Source organism: Wolffia australiana, chromosome 12 (genome assembly GCF_029677425.1).
Source record: "Wolffia australiana isolate 7733 chromosome 12, ASM2967742v1".
In the NCBI taxonomy this organism is placed as follows: Eukaryota; Viridiplantae; Streptophyta; class Magnoliopsida; order Alismatales; family Araceae; genus Wolffia; species Wolffia australiana.
This window is the reverse complement of record NC_135846.1, coordinates 1,662,481-1,671,759: the sequence shown is the minus strand read 5'-3', so window position 1 is coordinate 1,671,759 and position 9,279 is coordinate 1,662,481. Positions and strand designations below refer to the sequence as shown.

General features: G+C 48.7%; 1 pseudogene; it reads right to left on the bottom strand.

Annotated features, from left to right (window-relative positions):
- Positions 1 to 301: 301 nt before the first annotated feature.
- LOC144710572 (putative phosphoribosylformylglycinamidine synthase, chloroplastic/mitochondrial pseudogene) lies at positions 302 to 1,771 on the bottom strand (annotated as a pseudogene).
- Positions 1,772 to 9,279: the final 7,508 nt, after the last annotated feature.

Here is a 9,279-nt window from a genome sequence, read left to right as displayed (position 1 = left end):
GAGAGAGAGAGAGGTACAGAGGGAGACACAATTTTAAAGAGGAAGAGAGAGAGAGAGATAGAGAGAGGAAGAGAAGAGATGGGTTGACACTTGATCAACCACACCATTCTCTTTGCGTTCTGAACATCGTAGCCATGGGCTGGGCTCCTTAGCTTCCACGGCCCAATTCTTGGATACCAAGGCCATTGCACATCATGAAGCACCTCTGGATGAGGCATCATGGCTAGATGCCTCCGTCCTCCGAGCACAACGCCGCCACGCCCTCCGGCGACCCGTTCGGGTTAAACGGATCCTCCTCTGTCTATCGCCCCTCCTCGTCGCAGTACCTCACCGGCGCCAGCTCTCCCCCCCCCTCTCCCCCCGGAAAGTACGCCTTCCCCTCCCCATGCGCCGCCCACACCCCCAAACTACTCCCCTCCATCCCCTTCAGCATGATTGCCTTTGAAGGCTGGATCTTCACCCCACGGACCGACACTCGAACCGCCCGACTGTTCCTCACAAACCGCGGTCTAGCCACCGCTTCGCCCCCCACCCAGGCCCGCAGCGCCATCGGCCGGCACCCGTTACACCCCAGCGAGAATGTGTCTGGCGGCGCGGAACTCCTAAACTGCTCCAGCACCGCCGGGTTGAACTCGATCGACCCGCCCACCTTCCGGTCGAGCACGTCCCCGTAGCTGAACCCCCCCACGAACGCAATTCCGCGGAATTCCGCCAGGGTCACGTCACCGTTGACCAGGTCAGCCATGGCGACATCCCAGGGCTCGAACCCGGCGGCGGCGAAGGCAGCGGCCATCTCCCTGTCGCCGTTGCTACCTTCCTCGCGAAGGATGGCCACCTTGGGCCCACCCTTATTGGGCCTGATTACGGGAGGCTGAAAACTCAAGGCCCAGAAAGGGGCCTTCCGGTGGGCCAGACCCAGCTTCTCCTTCTCCACGCAGGCGGGGAGCCTCTGCAGGGCCTCCAGCTGGAAGCTGGTGTCCTCCCATGTGTCCCTCAGCCGTGTCATCGGCTGCTCCACGTGGACGGCTCCGTCCACGGTTACCTTGACAGCTGGCTCCGATGTGGACTTCCCGATGACGGTCGCCGCCACGTGGGCCTCTCTCAGCCGCCGCTCCACCTCAGGTAGGTCCGCGTCGGCAACCTCGAGCACCAGCCCGAGCTCCTCCGCGAACAAGATCTCCCACGTGGAGAATTCTCCGCCGTCGGATCGAAGGTCCAGCTGGACGCCGCAGTTCCCCGCAAAGGCCATCTCCAGCACTGCCACGACGAGGCTGCCATCGCTGACGTCATGCCCGGCCGAGAGCAACCGGTCGGCGATCAGCCCCTGCACGGCCTCGAAGACGGTCTTCAGATACGGCACGTCGTCCACGTCCGGCGACGCGTTGCCAATCTGGCCGTACACGTGGGCCAGCGCGGAGCCGCCGAGCCGCCGCCGCAGTCCGATGGGGAGGTGGAGGATGGCGGCGCCATCGCCGGGGAGCTTGAGGTCGGGGGTGACAGTTAGGGTGATGTCAGGGCAGGTGACGTAGGCGCTGACGACGAGGTTTCCGGGGGCTTTGACGAGCTCGCCGGAGGGGGTGGCGGCCGCCATGGACAGGCTGTCCTTGCCGCCGTCGATGGCGATGCCGAGCTGGATCATGGCAGCGGCCATGGCGGCTGCGGCGTCGTACATGTCAGCGCCCTCGCCGCCGAGCTTGGCGGCATACATCCAGTTGCCGCTGGCCTTGACATCAGCGAGTGACGTCACCTTGGCCCAGACGAGGTTGGTCAGGGCCTCAAAATTGATGGATGGAAAATTGATGGATGGAAAACATGAGTGAATCAAATCCTTTTTCAGGGATTATGTCTCCACTCGGACAAACTGACCCACAACACCCCATCACTACACAGCTTACTCGGCCAACATACATCTTCAACGGGAAGAATTACGGGTCGTGGGCATCACGATTCTAGCACTTCCTAAAATCCCGTAACTTGAGTCATCCTCTAACAGTGAAGCCGTCCAGCCAAATATCACCAAAATATGCTGAGTGAAATTAATTGAATTCAGATATTTTATCGTGGATACTCTAGAGTGGTGAGCAGCCAATCGCTGAACCTCTCGCTCGAATCAAGCTCGCTAAGCGACTCTAGGCAACACTAGAAAATATGTACACAAAGTTGAGTAACGTCGGTAGCATGATGGATAACTATGAATCATTGTTATCGTGGAAACGAGGTGACTCAACACTCCAGGATCATTTCGGACGTCTTCAGACAATAATCTGGGACTTAGTTGTCTATCAACCTCTCACAATCGACATAGTGACACTGGAGTGTTATTGCCAGGAGTTGATCACCGGTGTGCATCTCGGTGGATTACATCTGTCTATCTCCTCATAGATCAAGGGGATCATTTTCTCAAGAGAGCATGTTCCCAATATCATGCAGATCTTCTCGGTTGCACTTCCAGTGGCTACCGGAGCACCACAGGTCTTGCAAGGGGCTTCTCCTGCCTCATCCACACTAGCAGTGTCTACACCTCTTTATCCACAAAAGAACAATGGTTGCCCACCTCGTCGAAAGGGACGCAACTCCTTTCCACCACATACCTATTGCAACAAGTCTAATCAACCATCCAATACGTGTTGGAAGCGATTCGGGCGACCTCCATCTGCCAATGCAGCAATGGAGGCTCCAGTAGCCCCAATAACTCTAGCTGTACCACTACCATCAAGCTTTCCATCATCTGCCTCTTAGCTGACCCTCACACCCAGCGAGATGGAAGCAATGCGATATTATCGAGAATTCTCTAGATCTTCTTCATCCATGGAGACCTTTATCCCGTCCACTTTATGAACAAATGTCTTTCTTGGGTTCTCATCTTCATCATGGAATATTAACTCAGGGGCCTCCAAACTCATGACCAGTACCCCTTCTGTCCTCTTCTTGTCTACTCCCACTCTTTTATCCTATTCTTCAGTCACCATTGCTAACGATCGGACACGTCCAGTCGGAGGTCATGGTGATGCTGCCTCATCACACCAACCCCTCACCCATGTGCTCCATGTTCCTGGGTTTCTGGCCAATCTCCTCTCACCCATGTGCGGAATAGGCTTGAGGATGATCATTCCTGTTTTGATAATTTCCAGAGCTCCCAGAGGATAGCTTTAAAAATTCTTGACACTCTCTTGCCGAGTGCCCAACTTGGGAGTAGTTTTGACATATGGCTGATAATTCTGGTCCCTTCCTCTACCTTGGTTTCTACCACTCCAATTGTCGTTCTTGGTGCCACGACTTTGCTCTGTTGAGTTTCTTTGATACCAATATGATGTAATACGACGTCGGCCGGGATCGATCGGCTCGTATTACGTCATAGGAATTATGATGCGAGGACGTGAGATGTAATTCAATGCAGGAAAATAGCGGATGAGCAGTAGAGAATCGGCGGATAACGGTGTCGGCTGTGCGATCAGCGAGAGAAGAATGATCCCTAGATCAAACTCCCAATGATCCGTGAAATCAACTAGACGTCTAGACAATGAGGGGCGTATGACGGCCCTGGAGTGTTCGGCGTCTAGGACAACGAATATCCGTCAACCTCAAGAATTCCTACACTCGATGACAGTGGCTATCCTATCCATGAATTGTAATGAAAATAATGGCAGAGGACGCGATAGCGGAAGACGAGACTAGAAAAGATAATAATGCTGGTAAACAGAGGGGAGACGAGACTAACCTTAAGTCCTGCTAATCCACAGCGTCAAATCTCGTTCTGGCAGGTGATGTGGTGTAGATGGTAACGTGTCGGTCGACAACTCTGGCGAGATCGCTCGGACGTCGGACTGATGAGCGCAGGAGGTGATCAAGTCAACCGACCTTGGGACCACGACAAAGGATGTGGCAGCAGACGGGCATGCGCGGAGGTGTTTGGTGCGCGCGCGCACGGGCCGGCGCGAGGAGCACGACACGTGCACTGGCGAGCACACGCACCGCGTGGTGGTCGCAGGCGAGGGCGCCCGGACGCCTGCAGCGGTGGGCGGAGAGGCGCGCGGGAGGGGTACCCTTTCGTGCGGGCACCGGGCGATGAGCGATGGAAGGGTGGTCGGCGGGAGGTGAGGCGAGGGCCAAGAATCGAGAGGAAAGAAGTGTGGGAGAATTGAGGTTCAAGAATGGTAATGGGAAGGGTCAAGAATGAGATGGGGAAAGGACCAAGAACGAGATGGGACGGATTAAGAACGAGATGGGAAGGATCAAGAACGAGATGGGAAGGGTGAAGAACGAGATGGGAAGGATCAAGAACGAGATGGGGGGGTTCAAGAACGTGAAGGGACGGATCAAGAATGAGATGGGAAGGTTCAAGAACGTGATGGGAAGGATCAAGAATGAGATGGGAGGTTCAAGAACGTGGAGGCGGATCAAGAACGAGATGGGGTTCAAGAGCGTGAAGGGACGGATCAAGAAGTTCAAGAAAATGGGTGGGCGTGGTAGAATCAAGAAACAGGGCAAGGGAAGGAATCAAGAAAACGTGGGGAGGGAAAGAGGAAATTCAAGAAATGTGGGAGGATGTTCAAGAACGGTGGTGGGGTGGATCAAGAACGAAGGGAGGGGGGGGGTATGGATCAGGAATGGTGGAAGGGTGGAAAAAGGTACTAAGAAATGGCTTTCTTGAACTGTAACAACCAAGAACCCTCCAAGAAAGAGGAGTTCTTGATGGATCTGGGGTGTGCTCCCTCGGCGGAGCAGATTTCCCCGCTTGATGACGTGTCGGCAACGCTTCTTGAATCTCCCAAGACCCCCGGAGTAATCTCAACGAAGGCCTCTTCGATTCTTGATGGCGGCTTCTTGAAACTCTTTCCTCGCACCAGAGTGATCTCGGCGCGCGCTTTAACACGTCTCCTCGGAGTGATCTCGGCGGGAGAGGCGTGGGCTCTACCACGGAGTGATCTCGGCGTGGGGTGGGGCTAGCCAAACCCCTACACTACTCTCTCGATAGGGGGGGAGACAAATTGTGAATAAACTTTTCAACAATGACTCCAAGGTGTTCCTTGGGCATGCCATCCCCTTATATAGTGAGGATGGGTGCCAAGTGAACGTAGGAGAGGACGAACCGTCGCGAGATGTGGTTCGGCCTCTCCTTACAAATTCAAAATACAAACATAAAAAGTAAAAACGACGAGGACGGGGCCCAACAACATTGGCCCAGTCCACGAATCCAAAAATACAAATACACATGAAAATGAGCATAAGTAAAAAGATAAAAGTTCTTACGCGGGGTACTTAAACCCCGGATGGCGAGCGTCGGCGCGAGCTGCTCGGTGTGGCTGATGACGTCCCGTCGCGTCATACTCGAGATGATTCTTCGTCATCGTGGCATCGTCCTCGAGATGGTCGTCCATCACATTCCTAGAATGATAATTATCATTCCTGGGATATCTTCCTTGATCAACTGAGTTTCTTTGATAGGTGTCGCTTTTTGTAGATCGATTTTCATCACTATTTCTGTAGTATTGTTTTTTCACTGAATTTGCCTTCAGTGGAAAACCATTTAAGTTGCCCTTGTCGTAATGATTCAGATAATCATCATGGGTCTTCATATTTGTACGGATTTGTTCAAATCCCATGTGATCGATATTGACATTGATGCCAATAACAAATGAAGAATATTCTGGAGGTACTCCCCTTAAAAAGGTATAAATTTTTTAGGGCTCACTCACAGGGTGACCCACAATCTCTAAAGCATCAGTGATGGTTCTAAATTGCTTAATGTAGTCATCAATCGACATTGTACCTTTGGCAATATTAGCAAATTGCCTATTCAAGTCTAGAATCCTAGATTGGCTTCTTCTTGAGAACGTGCAATCTAGAGTATCCCAGACTTCCTTTGCTGATTTGGCCTTGGCAACACACGAAAGAGTTTTCTCAGAAATGGTTGATTGAATGAATCCCCAGAACTTGTTGATCGAGCCTCCACCAATTTTGAATTCAGGGTTCTCGATTGAGTTTCCATTTTTGATCTGAAATAAAGGCAGAAGGAGGTGTAGCACCATTGATAAATTTGTTTAGTCCATGCCCGTTGATAAGCGGAGGGACAATGGTCTTCCACATTTGATAGGTTTTGGAATCAAGGTTGACTGCAACTGTCAATCTTGGAGGGATGATGATCGGCACTAGGGCAAAGCAGTCGCACTCAGCATGCTTGGAGCTTGAGGGATGGCGATTGTAGATGCTTGAATTTCTTGTCCCATACTTGAACCCTTGAGCTCTGATTCCATGATAAGAATCAAGAACAGAGAGAAGGAAGGAGAGGATTGATGAGGATGAGAGGAGAGAGAGAGAAAGAGAGGATAGGCGAGACAAAGAAGTTGAAGATTGTTGTATTTTCCCTCAAAATTAAAGTGAACATTGGTTGAATACTTATAGATAAATTTAGTGACCCTAAATATAGCTAGTTTCCTGTTTAAAAAGTTATATCCGTTGTGACAATGGATATAAACTGTTGTTTTAAACAGTTTCCAATCCTGTCTGTTATATTAGATTGGGGGCATCGATCACCACCGTTGATCAGTGTGATGGACCCTTTGTTATAACGGCTCTCCTATGATCACCATTGTTGATCGGTGCTGTGGACCCGTGGTTAAGAGGAATTTAATCATATCCATTATAACTATCCTAAGTTGAATCATGTCCGTCTATCTTGAATCCTATTTCTATACTTGTACATATATGAAATCCTAAAATCTAAGTCTCTAACGAGTATAATATATAAATTGATCTTACTGCCTAATCTTGATTGATTCCTTACAGGAAACGCCCACCGAGTTGGAGACTCCTTCCTTAACAACAGACCAGTCCCAAAACACATGGGCAAAATAACCGTTATATATCTGACATATTAACTCAGGCGCTGAAATCATGACTTTAAACCTGCACTCGAGTCTTCTAAGTACTTCAATTATTTACTTAGAAGAGAGAGAAGAAAGAGAGAGAAGAAGAGAGAGAGGAGATGGAGAGAAAGAGAGAGGAAGAGACAGAGAGGAGAGGAAAGGAGAGGGAGAGTTGAACAGAGCGTTACCTAGGAGGGAGAGAGAAAGAGAGAAGAGGGAGACATGGAGAGAGAGAGTTAAAAAGAGAAGGGGAGAGAGAGAAAGCGATAAGGAGAGAAAGAAATTGAGAAGGAGAGAAAGAAATTAAGAAGGGTAGAAAGAGAGAAAGAGAGAAGGAGATACAGAGCATGAGGGAAGGAGAGGAGAGAGGGAAATAGAGACATATGATGGGAAGGGAGGCATAGAGAGAGAGAGAGAAGACGAAGTGAGGCATTAGATTCTAAAAGGGATATACTTAAAATTATATTAAAAATGATGTGAATTATATTTAAAGTATTTTTTATTCACATTATATTACATTATAAAATCAAACTTAAATTCCTCCAGAATTCTAATATCACCAGACATTTGATCTTGATCAGCTTTAAGATGTAATTATTACACACTTCTTGGACATTGGGATTTGTGTCCAATAATTAGATTGGTTTGAATGAATCAATATTTTCAGCGCAAACATGCTGAAAATGGATCGACTCCTTAACTTTAGGCCGACCTGGTTGGCTACATCCCCACATAGTAAGTGACCTCTTTAATGAGCTCATGGTCAGCTTACCGAACATGTATGACTTGATTTTAAATCCATCAAAATATATTGACGTTCTCATCAAAAGTTAACGGAAACACCGTCCTCAGATCTTGACAAAATAAGCTTTGAAAATCAACTACAAAGCATTGTTTGGAGAGATCGTTTGGGATCTAGAATTCAGGCTTTAACCTATTCATTGATATTGTTGCGACCAGAACTTCCTTTCAGTCGTTTACGTGTGAACACTGATCTTGATTGATTCCATCAAATGACATGAAGTGATCTTTAAGATGATGGACGTAGATATATCTAGAAAAAAACTTTTGTTCAAGAACATATCTTTGAGACATAAACTTGAACCATTTCGTTCGAGGAAACATAACATGCAGAACATCCAATAAAATCCAATCTTTATTTGGTTACAATCACCCTACAATTGAAGATTCAATCTTCAATCTTTAACAGAAAGGAAGGGACAGAGAGAGACAGAGACAAAAAAAGACCGAGAGAGAGAGAGAGAGAGAGAGAGAGAGCGGAAGGGACAGATAGAGAAAGAGAGAAAGAAAGAGCGAGAGAGCGAGAGAGAGAGAGAGAGGAAGGGACAGAAAGAGAAAGAGCGAAAGGGATAGAGAAATAGTTTGACAGACATAGAGAGAGAGAGAGAGAGAATGAAAGTAATAGCGAGACAGAGAGAGTCACAGAGAGAGAGAGAGAGAAAGAGACAGAGACAGAGAAAGAAAGAGACAGAGACAGGAGTGAGGAGAGACATAGAGCGAGAGAGAGCCAGAGAGACAGAGACAGGAGTGAGGAGAGACATAGAGCGAGAGAGAGCCAGAGAGACAGACGCAGAGAGACGGAGACAAAGAGGGAGAGAGAGTGACGGAGACAAAGAGGGAGAGAGAGTGGGAGAATAAAAGACAGACCGGGAGAGAGAGAGAGAGAGACACCATTTAAACGCATAAAGCCAGCTCTTCTCTGCGGAGATGAGACTAAGAAAAACCACATCACCTCTTCTTACGTAAACTTTAATATATGTTTTATCAATGATATTCAATACAGTACGAAGAATTGGATGTACAAAGAGAAGAGCAATGCCTTCGAATTCCTTCCCAGCTCCTTCTCCCACAAATATCCTCGGCGTCTAGGACGGGATTCTCATTCACTTACCAGTTTTGATCTCTTTTCCAGCCCTTCGTGGCCGGAGTTGCATTCTGGATGAAGACTCACCCACCTCAGGTTCATTTTCTCCAGTCCCTTCCGTACAAGAATACGCATCCGACACAGCAGGAATAGACTCATCGGTGCCTTCATTGTCCGTGCTTCTTATTCCTTCTCTAGCCCAGAATGATCTCACCGAGGACAGATAATTAGCGATCGCTCGTCGTTGGCGTTCTCTGGCTATATTTTTCTTCAGTTTCTCCCTCTCCTTCTTTGTGTGGCATCCCAGGTGCCCGCGCAATCCCATGACGCTATTGAAAGACTTGTTGCAAATTCCGCAGGACTGTGGTTTCTCCATTGCACTTCGAAAAGAAAATCTGTTAGTCTGTAAGTACAGCCGATGGTCATTGTCGACTGATTTAATCGCTATTTATACCGCAAATGGAGGCGTGTATCTCGGTAGAAAAGCGTTTGGTTTTGCTCCGATGTTCGTTCTCCGCCTTTGGATTG